Raw genomic sequence first — 14,387 nt, forward strand, 5'->3', positions numbered from 1 at the left:
ATGCTGTTATGCACATTGCTGTATAAGTATCTAAGTCGCACACTGTTAGTCGCACACTGTTCACATCCACACCGTGTCTAACAGTGTGATTTGTCGGGGGAGAGCCTGTGGGGTGATGGTTCTCAATTGACGTTTTACTCTTAGTGCAGCTGCATCTAGGTAAAATGTTTGGAAGCTTATCAGAACTTCAGTTACTTTAGAAACATACATGGTTAAGACTGGGGGGGGGATGCAGACAGAGTAAGAAAAATGGCACATGTGGACAGCGTGGTGAGGTGGTCTCTTGGCTGACAGTGACTGAAATGGGGGCGGGCTTCAGTTCGGAGGTGGCCGCTCGCTGTCTGTGTACGTGATTGTTGGGATGCCCAGTTTTTTTAGGTATATGAGGTCTGTCCAGAAAAAAAGTCCAGCCATTGTTAATATAATGAGCATGGTTTGCACCTGGCAGCCAAGGAGAGTGGACTGGAATGTGTACGTGTGAACAGTGCACTGCTGAGGAAGTGTGGGTACTGTTGGCCGTCGCATTCAGAGTGAGCAAGTAGAGCAACGCATCTGCATCGGATTTTGCATTAAGCTTGAACATTCCTCTGCATAAAGTATTCGGAGGGTTCAGAAGGCCACAGCTATGGGCAGCTGGGGACTGGCAGCTTCATCATGACAGTGCACCTCATACATCATGTCTCGAGCAGTGTTTTGACAAAACATCAAATCACCCAGGTGACTGAGCCCCTCTACACCCCAGATTTGGTGCCCTGCAACTTCTGGCTTTTCCCAAAACTGAAATCACCTTTGAAAGGGAAGAGATTTCAGACCATCAGTGAGATTCAGGAAAATATGCCAGGGCCCCTGATGGCAATTGGGAGAACTGCGTGAGGTCCTAAGGTGCCTACTTTGAAGGGGACAGAAGTGTCATTGTCCTGTGTACAGTGTAGTGTTTCTTGTATCTTCTCCAGTAAATGTTTCTGTTTTTCATATTACTTGGCTCGATACCTCTGGACAGGTCTTGTATACTAGGAATTGCTCGATTACATGGTAATTCTGTTTCACTTTTTCAGTAACTATGTAGTGTTTTCTACAAAACCTGTACCATTTTACATTTCTACCAGCAGTGCACCTGGGTTCCAGTTCCTGCATGTCCTTCTCAACACTTACTGTTTTCTGTTTTTGTTGCTACTGTTGTTTAGGGGGAGGAGGGTTTGTAGTGGTCATCCCAGATAGTGTGAGGTGATTTCTCATCGTGGTTTTGATATGCTTTTTGCTGATGATTAGTGATGTTGAACATCTGGTCATGTGCTTATTGGCCATTTGCATATCTTTTTTGGAGAATTGTCTAAGTTCTTTGTTCATTTTTAAAAATTGGGTTGTTGTGTTATTATTGAGTGATACGTCCTGGATATTAATCCTGTTTCAGATACATGATTTGCAAATATTTTCTCCCATTCTGGGAGTTGCCCTTTTACTCTTATTATGGATAGTAACCTTTGATGCACAAAAGTTTTTAATTTTGATAGAATCCAATCTCCCTGTTTTTTCTCTTGTTGCTTGTGCCTTTGGTGTTATATCTAAGAAGTCATCACCAAATCTAGTATTACAGAGCTACTCCTATATGTTCTTCTAAAAGTTTTATATTTTAGTAGTTGCAGCTTTTCCATGTAGGGCTGTGATTCATTTCGAGTTAATTTTTGTATGTGGTGTAGGTAAATGTCCAACTCATTATTCTGTATGTGGATATCCAGTTTTCCCAGCATGACTTGTAAGACTGTTTTACCCCATCGAGTATTTTTGGTGCACTTGTCCAAAGTCCATTGACCCTATTTACAGGGGTTTATTTTGGGACTCTAGTCTGTTCCCTTGGTTAATACATCTGTCCTGATGCTAGTGCCACACTGCTTTTGTCACTGTGTATCTTTGTAGGAAGTTTTGAAATCAGGAAATGTGAGGCCTACAGCTTTGCTATTCTATTTCAAGATTAATTGCACTATTCACAGTCTCTCAGATTTCATATAAATTTTAGGAGAGGTATTAGTTTATGCAAAAACTGCTGTTGGAATTTTGATATGGAGGACGTTGAATATGTAGATTACTTTGGGTAGGAGTGTTATCTTAACAATGTTAAGTTTTCCCGTCCACAAATACAGGATGTCTTTCCATTTATTTGTGCCATCTTTAATTTGTTTTCAGCAATGTTTTATAGTTTTTAGTATACAAGTCTTTCACCACCTTGGTTAAATTTATTGTGAAGTATTCTTTTTGATGCAGTAGGACTGTTTCTTAATTTGGGGGTGGGGGGAGTATTCATTGTTAGTGTATAGAAGTGCAATTGAATTTTATGTATTGATTTTATACCCTGCAACTTTGCTGAATTTGTTTATTCTAACAGTTTTTGATGGACTCCAGGGTATTCTGCATATATAAGAGTATGTCATTTGCAAATAGTTTTACTTCATCTTTTCCAAATTCGAATGACTGTTATTTATTTTCTCACCTAATTGCTCTGGCTAGAACTTCTAATACTATTGAATAAAAGTGGTGAAATCACAGATTCTTGCCTTGTTTCTGATTTGGTAGGAAGAGCTTTCACTCTTTCACCATTTATAAATGGCCTTTAGCATGTTGAAGTTTTCTCCCTATTATAATTTGAGTGTTTTTATCAAGAAAGTGTGTTGAATTTTATCAAGATGCTCTTTCTGTGCCACTGAGATAATCGTATGCAGAGGGGTGTTGCTTCATTTTATTAGTGTGGTTTATCACAGTGATTGCTTTTCATGTATCGAACCATCCTTGCATTCTGGGAGTAAATCCCATTTGGTTATGATGTGTAATCCTTTCAATATGCTGCTAAGTTTGGTTTGTTAGTGTTTTGTTGGTTTTTGCATGAATGTAAGGGATCCTGGGCTGTAGTTTTCATGTGGTGTCTCTGGCTTCGGTATCAGGGTTATGCTGGCCTCATAGAATGAGTAGGATGTGAGAATATCAAAATATTTGTACAAATAAGCAAAACTCGCATGCTCACTGTAGATCATTATTAAGAAAGCCGAAGGCATAATCTTTGCCCTGCAGGGATTTGCCAACTAAGAGGCATCAAAGGAAATGGGTTGCTAGGAAAGTCAGCTACGTGCTTAAACATGCATGTGACTGAAGCACAGGTGGAGCAGTGTGGGGTGGCGAGGTGCCACTGGCTTCCACAGAGACGGCTTGATCGCCAGGCCCAAAGAGAACCTGCAAATCAAAAACAGCAGGCCTGGGTACACTGTAAAGGAATTGAAGGATATTAACTCATGGTACTGTTTGGTAATAGAATTTCAGGCCTGCTTGTTCCCCCAAGGAAAGACTCTGTTACTCTCAGGAATTCCCTCTCAGGCAGCTACTGTGAAGCCCTGATTCCTGAGGACACGAGCTTACTCTCTTCTGCATCAGGTGGCACTTGCTGTAATTCACCTTAATAACCAGTTCCTTTTTAAAATTTCCTCACTGCTGTCAGTGATTTGCCCTATAATTAAACTGAGGAACAGTTAAAACTTCATACCTCCTAATTGTTTTTGAAAAAGCAAAACTCTTTTAAGATCAAGATAAATAGTCCCATTCTATTGATTTGCTGAATCATTCCCAAATCTGGGTGATTAGCCAGATTAAGGGGGTATTTTACAAATGTTCAGATTCCTGAGATCCATCCCCCAATATTTTGACTAAATGGAGACAAGAAATCTAGCTTTCGAAAGCCCCCAGAGGATTCTGATCATCCAGGCTCGGGACTCCTTGGGTTCGACCTTATCAGAAGTTCTGTAGTATCATTTTTCTGTAAGGTCACTGCTAATCTGGAGTTGACCTGATGAGAGTGTTTTCCCAAAAAAAAGGAATGGCCACAGGAAACTTAAGAGGGGACAGAAAACTTGTCTTTACACACGGCGTTGGAAGGGTTGGAAGGGTTGCCGTCCGGCGGAGGTGTAGCTTCCTGGATTGAATTGGGGTGGAGGTGAGGAAAGGGCGGGAAGGCCGCAGGGAGCACCAGGAAAACCTTTTGGTAGTTGGGCAGTGAGAGAGGCTGGCAAACTAAGGATAAAGTGTCGAGCTGGTGTCATTTGACCCGTTGCAGTTGGCATTCATAGACCAGATGGAGGTTCTGCTAGAAAACCTTCAGCTTCTTCCCAGGTGAGGCAGCCAGGACTGAGGGTCAGCAGCAGAGCCTGGTGCCCAGCCCTGTTTTCTGTTTACGGGCCCGTAGTCTGTTCATCACGCTGTACTGTAGCCTCTGAAACAGTGGGACATGGGGCGGTATCATTCACTATGGGAAGAATTTCAGTTGTCATTAGGTGATCGCCGGACCCTGCCTAGGGAGCTGGGTTGAACAAAACACCTGCCTCCAGATTCCCAAAGGAGCAGAAGTCGCGTTTATGTTGCTTTCAGTTTGAGTAGGCACGATGGCTGGCCTTGGGTGAGTCTACCCTCTGTAAGGAAGAAGCACTTTCCTTTGGAGAACGTTCAAGACCTTTAGATTTAGGGACCTCTGAACTGTGGCCAACTTAAAGCAAATGAAAACGTAACTGAAGGGTGACCTAATCCCCTTGTATGTTTGTAATACTGTCCCCATATGTCCTGGAAAATGCAAAAAATAAGATGGAATTTTGATTTTACTGCACTTGGCTGTGTGATCGCAGAGCCTGCCCATTCACTGCAAAGCCCCCAGCAGGAGAGTGACCTGCGGCCTGTGCCTGTTTGGGGACAGTAAATGCCATGATTGGGTTGTGTTTTCACCCCGCTTACTGAAACTGGTTTGCTGGTAGCTTTTCCCTTCAGGTAGAAACTGTTTCACAAATAGTGTTTATTTTAGGCTGCAGAAAGGAGTGTTTTCTTGGCTGGACTTTGACTAGTTTTTTTTAATAACCTGCCCGAGTTTTGCACTTATTTTAAGGGGATAAAGGGGCCCGTAGAATGATGAGGAAGGTAGGCTTACGAAATTGCAAGTCAGTGGATTACATTGCTACCTGTAATGATGGGAGCTGCAGAAAAGAGAACTACAGGTAAGCATCTTACCTAGTTCTCTAGTGTCACCTATGTGCAGCATTCCAAACGTTGGTGGCCCATGTCATGGCGGGGCATTGTACACACTCTGCTTTCTGCTGTGTATTAAACTGTTGACTAGAGCTGGTTTGAAATTACATTCATTTATCTCATTGAAAGGAAAGTTAGAAACTGAAATAAGGTTTATGATTTCATGCCAAAGTAGGCAGGGTTGGAGAGGTTTGTAGTTCTAGAAGATGACCCTGGGATGTGGTTTGGAGGGGGCCAGACTGGGGGTGATGAGACCTCAGGATGACAGGACTTGGCAGTGGGCTGGCAGGGGACAAGGGATAGGGGGTGTTAGGGAAGATTCCTAGGTTTCTCTGGCTTGCACAGTCAGGGAGAAAGAAGCCGTTTGCTGAGAACCCAGGAAGAGATCTAGGCTGGGCGTTCAGATCATAGTGTTCCACGGTATGAGTGCGGCAGAGGTGGTTTGCAAGCACTTGCTTTTAATAAACTGGCATTGCCTGGCAGTTTGAGGAGGTATAGTTGTGATGGCTGAATAACTGGGATTCATACACTCAGGATGTCCCTCTCAGCCTCTGACCTGCGCGCCATGCGTGCAAAGCCTTGACACCACAACTTGAGACTGGGCGAGCGTTGCAGTGGCTGTTGTGCTTCTGTGATCACTACTCTGATGAACTCACAGATGGTGTTACAAAGTCTGCAGTGGCCTAGGCATTTAACAGCTGAGGGTGGCTTGATGAAATTAGCAGCCTAATGTTGAAGACCGGTGGGTGCCTTTTCAAAGTTTTTATCGGAAAGTAGGGGTATCTGCATCATTTGCTCTGGTATAAGAACTTTGATCTGTGGAATGGTGATGAATTTTAAGAACCCTGCAGAGACTTCAGGATTAAAAAAAAAAAATTGCAGTTGATGGGCAACTTGAACATTCTTGGAGAGAGGTTCTATGAAGTGAATTCACTGCTGGACAGGGACCCCCTCTTCTGCCGTGTGTAATGGGCACGTTTTGCCCGAATCTTTGAGAGAAACACAAGGATGTGCATTATACGTGGGTATAATGACTGCACACCATGGGTGTAATAATCTCATGTGCAATGTGCACAAAAACGCGGGTGCGCACTCTACCTGGGGGCACATTGTACGTGGCAAAGGAAGGTGAAGCCCAGGCTTGAGATCTGATGAAACTGTCCCAGAATCCGGATGTTAGAGGCAGAAGTTGCAGTCACACAGGACGTCGGATGACTTCAGTGTAGCCTTTCAGTCCCACCTGGTGGGTGATGGCTTGTTGGTATCACTCGCCAGCAGCCTCTTGAAGGGTCTGCCTGGTCAGAGACCATTTTGGCGGTGTGTCCCATCCCCCTGACACCGGTTTCGTGTCAGCACCAATCCAAGCTGAACTGGTGATCACTCGGTAATCATAGTTCATTCCCTTCCCCTTTGTCTGTTGGGCTGTCACACACTTGAAGTAGACAGCGGGCTGGCACTGCTCAGCCACGGGCCCTGCAGCGAGTTGCATGGCCCGTGAAGCCCACACCCCTCATTTAGAAACAGCAGAGTCACAGTGTCTGGTAGGAATGGTGTGAAGCTAAATTGAGATGCATGTAAGACAGGCTTCCTGCAGTCTTGGCAGCAGTTCCTCAGCTAGTGGTGTTTAGACACAGGCTGAAACCCAGCACTCGTTTCTTAGACATTTATCGAGTAGTTATCATTTGATGCCCGTTGAATAGCGTCCTATCGCAGTGAAAAGCATTGTAACAGCTGTTGCAAGGGCTATAGAGAGAGCTAAGAAGATTGCTGTTTTTGTGGAGCTCACAATGTAGAAAAGTTAATTTTTTTTAAATATTTTATTGTTTATGCTATTAACAGTTGTCCCAATTTTTCCCCTTCATCCCCCTCCACCTAACTTGCCCCCGACTTCCATCGTCAATCCCCATACTGCTGACCATGTCCGTGGGTCATGCGTATATGCTCTTTGACTAATTTCTTCATCTTTTTTTCAGTCACCCCCCACCTCTCCACTCCCCTCTTAGAGCTGTCAGTGTCTTCCGTGATTCTATGCCTCTGGTTCTGTTTTGCTCATTAGTTTATTTTGTGCATTATATTCCACATATAAGTGAGAGCATATGGTATTTGTCTTTCACTGACTGGCTTATTTTACTTAGCATAATAGCCCCTGGTTCTATCTATGCTGTGTCGAAAGATGGGAATTCCTTTTTCACTGCTGTGTAACATTCCATTGTGTAAATGTACAGCAGCATTTCTATCCACTCATCCATGGTGGGCACTTAGGCTGTTTCCAGATCTTGGCGATTGTAAATAACACTGCTGTGAACATAGGGGTGCAGAGGTCGGACCGGTACATGCAAAAAAAATGCAACTAGACCACCACCGTCTTATACTACATACCAGAATAAACTGAAGACTTCAGTATAAGTCGGGATGTCATAAAAGTCCTAGAGGAAAACACAGGCGGTATAATTTTGCGTAGTAATATTTTGGCCGATAATATCTCCTGGTGCAAGGGAAATGAGAAAATAAACAAATGGGACTACATCAAAAGCTTCTGCACAGCTGAAGAAAACAGCATCAAAATGAAAACAGAACCCACTGTATGGGAGAACATATTTGCCAATGATTCAGCAGACAAAGGTTCGATCTCCAAAATACAGAAAGAACCTCATATGACAACGCCAGGCAGACAAACAACCCAAGGTGACTGCACCTGTAAGTGGAACCTAATCAGTAAAACAAGCGAGCAAGCCAACTACAACCAGAGACATGGAAATTAGGAACAAATAGTAACCAGAGAGGAGCGGGGAGGGAAGAAGGGGAAGAAGAAGGGAAGGGTTTTCAAGGAACGTGTATGAAGGACACATGGACAGAGCCAAAGAGGGGCAGGAGTGAGGGTGGGAGGCAGGGATGGCCGGGGCGGGAATGGAGACAAGTGTACTTGAACAACAATAGAAAATAAATGGGCAAAGGACCTGAATAGACACTTCTCCAAGGAAAAGTTAATTAAGAAAAAGACAAGTTGAACCCCACAGACGGGGTGGCGAGCGGCAGCCTGCTGCGGTGAGGAGCACCCGCGGAGGCAGACCGCCTTCGCGTGGCAGTCCCAGTGAGTGTCAGCCGTTACGTACACATTCAGTCCATGCCTGCTGAGTGCCTACCTGTGACCAGGACCACAAAGTTGAATAAGACTTTACACGTGCAGTTCAGTAAGGGAAACAGTCCAATCAGTAATTAATTGCAATGATACGGTGTAGAGAGCCCAAACGGGAACATAAATAAGACACCGCAGGACAGAGAGGAAGAGCATCTAAATCACTGCCCGGCAGCAAAGCCTCCCTGAGGAAATATCACTGGAGCCAAGCTTTCAAGGAGAAATCAGGGTTATTTAGATCAAGGAAAGGTTGGGGGGGACCCCAGGCATAACAGTGTGTGACACAGAAGAGCATTGTGTTTGGAAGTACATAGGGTTATGGCTAGAGCAAAGTACATTTAAGCTACACGAGGCACGGAAGGTAGGTAGGTTGTGACTCCAAGAAGCTTCATCAAGCTAAGCAGTTTAGATTTTCCTAAAATAGGCAGGGGGAGTTTTCAAAGGATTTTGAGTAGTTGACTAATGGGTTTTAAGTATCAGGATGATGTTTAGGAAGATGGAGTCAGGAGCAGTGTGGAAGTAGATTTCTTCTGCCCAGTCAGGAGGTCGCAGTAATCCATTTGGGAAGGCGCAGGAGTCTGGACAGGGTGGTGGCACTGGGAGTGGAGGTGGCAAATCGGGATACTGAGGTCGAATCCAGAGGGTCGGATGGGCAAGTCAGCAGGAGGAAGGACTCCGCCCTGCCCCCACATGTCCGTGCTCTCCAGGGTTCTCCAGCCATTTGCTCTCCTCCTCACTCTCCTGGGACAGCCGCATCCACTCCCATGGCCTCGCTCATCATCCTATGCCAGCGACTGCTAAATCTCTACCTTTAGCCCTGAGTCCCCGTCCCATAGCCAGGGCGGCTCCGCCTCGATGTTCCACAGGCACCTCAAACCAAATCTTTCACCCCCTTCCTGCCGCAACCCGTACTCACCTTCCCACAGTGCTCCCTGTCTCCGTCATTAACCCTTGTGCACAAGTCAGACACTGGAAGTGCCTTTCATCCTGCACATGCATCTCATCACCACGTCCTGTCAGGACGAGGCTCCCGGGGCCTCCTGTCAGCATTTAGGCCTCCGGTCTCAGCCTGCGTAAATCTGTCCACCACAAAATTTGAGGGCTGTTTGAGGGCACATGTTTCTTGAACAAGTAAATGAACTCACCTGCTTAAAAATACTAAAATGAGCGTATGTTCCTTGGGGTAAAATCCAATTTCTTTAACAAAGTCTCTGATAATTTGGCACTTGACCACCTTTCCACTCCTTTTACTTATTAACACTCCCCCCCCCCATGAAGACACACGCCCCTTCCACCATCTAGGAGTCTGCCGTACGCAGTAACTTCTAGGCCCTAGAACACAATGTGCCTGTTCTCTCTCCTCCGAGCATTTGCAGTCTGTTTTTCTTCCTGTAAGGCCCACCCCACCCTTCAGTTTTACGATGAAGACACAGCCATCCTACAAGTTTCAATTTGTGTCACCATCTCAAGGAAGTCTGTCCTAATCTTCCAAAGTCCAGTTTCATTCCCCTCCTAAGTGCTCCCGTAGCCCCCTGCACTCACCCCGTAGAGCGTGCCCACGCAACCAGGTTGCTGCCTTACCTGTCCACCAGCTCGCAGCCAGGCCCCAACCCCGCCCCCAGCAAACCACCCTCACCTCTAGGTTTTCCTTGTGCGCACCAGGCTGTGAGGGATGCGTCCACCTTGAACACAGGTGCCTAATGAATAGCAAGTGAATAGACGAGTCTGGAGGACTGGCCTCCTGATGTCTGGCTTGGATGACTAGTTCACGGGTAAAAGCACTCACACTTAGAGGACATGGTTGGGAGGAATTAATTTGGGGGGAGTGATGTTTGATTTTGAGTGTGTTGAGCTTGAGGTGCCTGTAATGTGACCAAATGGAGGTGCCCGACAGGCAGGTGGAAGTCGGAGCGAGAACTTGGGACAGGCTGAGCAGAGATGGGCTTGGGAGTCGTGAGTCTGTAATTGCTGCTTGACACCACTGGTCTAGATGAGGTCACCCGGGAAATGTGCGTACGTGAAGGTGTGTGGCGGAGCCTTGGTGGTGCCCCGGAGAGTGCTGGAGAGGCGGGCGGGAAACCCGAGAATCAGAAAGAAAAGGCGGGAGAGAGAAAAATGGAAGAGGCTGCTAACAAAACAGGGAAGAGAGAAATCAACAGTATCAAATGTTAAATAATCTAGTAAGATGAAGATAAAAACGTGTGCCCTGTCTGGTGCGGCTCAGTGGATTGAGTGTCAGCCTGGAAACCAAAGGGTCGCCGGTTCAGGTCTCAGTCAGGGCACATGCCTGGGTTGCAGGCCAGGTCCCCAGTAGGGAGCGTACGAGAGGCAACCAAACATTGATGTTTCTCTCCCTCTTTTCTCCCTCCCTTCCCCTCTTTCTAAAAATAAATAAAAAATTTTTTAAAAATAAAAACATGTTCCCCAGGTTTCACAGTAGGGGGGTCACTGCCGGCCTTGGGTGGGGAGTGGGAGCCAGAGGCAGAGGCAGAGATGTGGGCGTGTGGAGCGGCCGGGCCGGACTGCTCCTTCCAGACGCAGGCCTGAGAAGAAGACGGGAGGGGAAAGCGGGGTAAGTGCAAGGCAGCAGTTACCTCCTTTGCACATTCAGTGTCTGGAAGATTTCACTTTTAAATTTTTATTTATGATTGCTGTCATTGCTTTTACCTCCCTGGTTATGGCAGAAGTACTTTCTCATTAGAGAGAATTTAGAGTATGCAATAAGATACAAAGGAAAGATCTGTCCATAATTCACACAACCAGGAGACAACCAGTGTTCCCATTTCAGGGGACTCGTATTTCCCATGTGTGCATGTGTGTGCACATATGAAAGCATGTTCGGGCATGTGATGTGTGTGCACATGAGTGCATGTGCAGGCGTGTGTGTGCTCATTCATTGGCCACCTGTTCTTCAGCCAGGTGACAGCATCAGGACCTGTGGTGAGTAAGTCGTGAGGGGGGTGGGGTGATTGTGGCAGGGAAGGGGGTATAGAGGGACTAAATGGTAATGGGGGAAAAACAATAAAATAAAAATAAATGACTCGCACCAATGTCACTGGCGGGAACCTGGCGCCGCTGCCAGCATTCCACCGCACACCCCCCCACACGCTTAGTATCTATAAGGACACTTGGTGCTGGTGGCAGGTGTGTCTGTGGAGGGGGTGGGGTCACCTGATCACCTCTTGATCAGATTTCTGAAATGTTGCTGGTTTTTTTTTATCACATTGTGCTAGGTTTCTTACTGGTGTTCCCTCTCTGTCCTGAGGGCACCAGCCGTGCTGAGCTGCTACCTCCTCATCACCAGGGGGTCCACACTTCCCGGGCAGCCCTCCGGCATCCACGTCCCCCCGCATGGTCATTGCCCACTGACTTCCCTGTCCTTCCCACTGAAACTGTACATCTTTAGCACAGGGAGTGTGTCCTCTCCACTGCTTTTTTCCCTGAGGTGTGGTGAGTAGCTCAAGGAAAATGTGTTAGATAAATACACCCACATCCCACCATGTCATTAAAATCAATCTTACGGGTGTACACTTTTCCATACACCGGATGTTTCTTTACTAAGCTTGGTTGTTTTCACTGTTTCAGATTCTAAATAAGCATGGTGTTTCACAGGACATCCAGATGCATCTTGAAATTATGAACTGTGATAGCTTTTAAATCAGCTTTCCACATGATATTCCTGCCTAAAAAACTACCCTGAAGTGTAACGGTGCATCGTGGTCATTTTATTGTGCTCACAAGTTGTCTGGGTCAGGACACAGCAGGAACAGCTTGTCTCAGCCCCAGAGTTTGAGGCCCAGGCTGGAACAACCCGGCGGCAGCGAGGGTCTGGACTCATCCGCAGGTTGATGCGGGCTGTCGGCTGGGACCTCCACTGAGCTGCCCCTGGCACAGCAACGCCCGGCCTTCCCTGCGGTCTCTCCACCGGGCCCGGCTTGCCCTTCTGCACCAGAGGGCGGCTGGGATTCACGAGAGCGGGGCAGGAGAGCACGGCATTGTGACTGCCCTCAGAAGTCACACGGCACGGCTTCTGCTGCGTGTACGAGGTTGGGAGAGGCTGCCCCAAAGGTCTGCCCAAGTTCCAGGGAAGTGGACATACTTCCCACCACGAGGTGGGAGTGATGTTGGGGTCACACTGCAGGGAGAGCAGGGGGGATGGGAGACACTGTGTGGCCTTCTGTGGAGGGTTCACTCTGACACACAGTATCACATTTCTGTTTGACCTCTGAGGAGAGCTGTCACCTAGAGAGCGTATTAGGATGTTTACTTAGTAAAAGCATTTTGGTTATGTCCCTCACTAAAAGTTCAAGGCCACTACAAGGCACAGAGAGAAGCAGTGAAGTCCAGGGAAGAGCTCTGGGCCCTCAGATGCCAGTGGTCAAAGATGTTGCGAGCAGGTCACAATGTGTGAACTTCACAGTCACTGGGCATCAGCCTTTCTCATGGATAAGTCTTGGGTCTGATGCAACTGTGAAAAATAAGCAGGGAGCCTGGCTGGTGTAGCTCAGTGGATTGAGCGTGGGCTGCGATCCAAAGGGTCGCCAATTTGATTCCCAGTCAGGGCATATGCCCGGGTTGCGGGCCAGGTCCCCAGTGTGGGGCACATGAGAAGCAATCCCACCCTGATGTTTCTCTCCCTTACTTTCTTTCCCCGTTCGTCTCTCTCTCTAAAAGTAAATAAATAAAATCTTTTTAAAAAATAAAGGGCCACAAAATAATTCAGAATGATTGTTCAATCATTCTTACTGGAGCATGAAAACTAAATTCAGTTTATTAAATCAATAGTATAGAATGATTCTATTTCTTGAAATCCAACATTCATTCTGGCTCCATACGAAATAACTTCAGTTCTTTCACGAGAGTGCCCCCTTGGTCAGGAGGGGCAGAGGAAGGTTCCTTGCCTGTGTTCTGTCCTCGTTGCGTGTAGCCGACCTAATTTTGCTTCTTTTATTCTCTCCTGCGGCGTCCGTACAGTCTGCACCGGAACGGCCATGTGCTTGTGCCGGGGGTTTGTGTGCCACACTGGTCCCTGCTTACCTGCAGTTTCACCTTCCATGCCTTTAGCTCCCCACAGCCAATGCAGCCCGAAACTATTAAATGGAAAATTCCAGAAATAAACAATTCGTAAGTTGTAAAGTGTGTACTGTTCTCAGTGGCGTGACGAAATCTCTCACGTGGGCTGCGACTCGTCCCACTGTCCAGCATCTCAGCACCGCGTGCACTCCCTGCTCCTCAGTCACTTAGTAGCCGTCTCAGTGATCCGATGAACTGTCCAGGTAGCAGCGCTGTGTTCACATAATGCGGATTTTACTTAATAATGGTCCCGAAGCACAAGAGGAGTGATGCTGGCCGTTCGGATGTGCCAAGAGGAGTCGTCGAGTGCTCCCTGGAAGTGAAAAGGTGTCTATGTATCGGAAGAAGCCCAGTAATACCTGTGGTTTCAGTATCCACTGGGGGTCTTGAGATGCACCATTAAGGATGGGGGGGATTACTGAGCAGAAGTCCCGTTTTCTGACCCCCTCTAAGCCAGCTCACCATAGCAACCCTCTGGCAGGTGGCAGAGAACACGGGTAGCTCTCCAGTTCACCTGCCCACCTCTGAGTTGAGTGCTGTTTCTTTCCAAACCAGCTCATGTTCATAATACAGGCTATCACACTTAAGTAATTTAATTACATATATGTTAGCCAATTAAATAGTGTGTAAGCTACTACAATGAGTATAAAAAGGAAGAGTTATTCCTTTGAAAACTGACTGGTTGGAAAAACCCAATAAGGCAGGTGACAAAGATTTGGGGAAATGGTGTAGGGGTCAGGACGCATAAATGGTAGGTACAAAATAGGCCAGGTGATGTTAAGAATAGTATAGAAAGTGGAGAAGCCAAAGAACTTACGCACACAACCCATGGACACGAACTAAGGGTGCGGGGATTGCTGGATGGACGAGGGGTACCAGGCGGAGGGGGGCAAAAGGCAGAAAATTGCGGCAACTGTAATAGCATAACAAAATATATCTTAAAAAATAATAATAAAAGATTTGGGTTAAATTAAGCGTAGTGGATATTGGGGGAAAATAATGAAACTATGGGAGGGTTATGTACTGATACTGCTTTTCAAGAGCTTTTAAGGTCTCAGGCTGCTTTAAAGAAAGTTGAAATGTGAAATTGTGGACGGCACATTATAGGTCCGACATGCGAAAAAAGGGG

Source organism: Artibeus jamaicensis, unplaced genomic scaffold, assembly GCF_021234435.1.
Source record: "Artibeus jamaicensis isolate MK-2021 breed Jamaican fruit bat unplaced genomic scaffold, CSHL_Jam_final contig_793, whole genome shotgun sequence".
NCBI classification, from domain to species: Eukaryota; Metazoa; Chordata; class Mammalia; order Chiroptera; family Phyllostomidae; genus Artibeus; species Artibeus jamaicensis.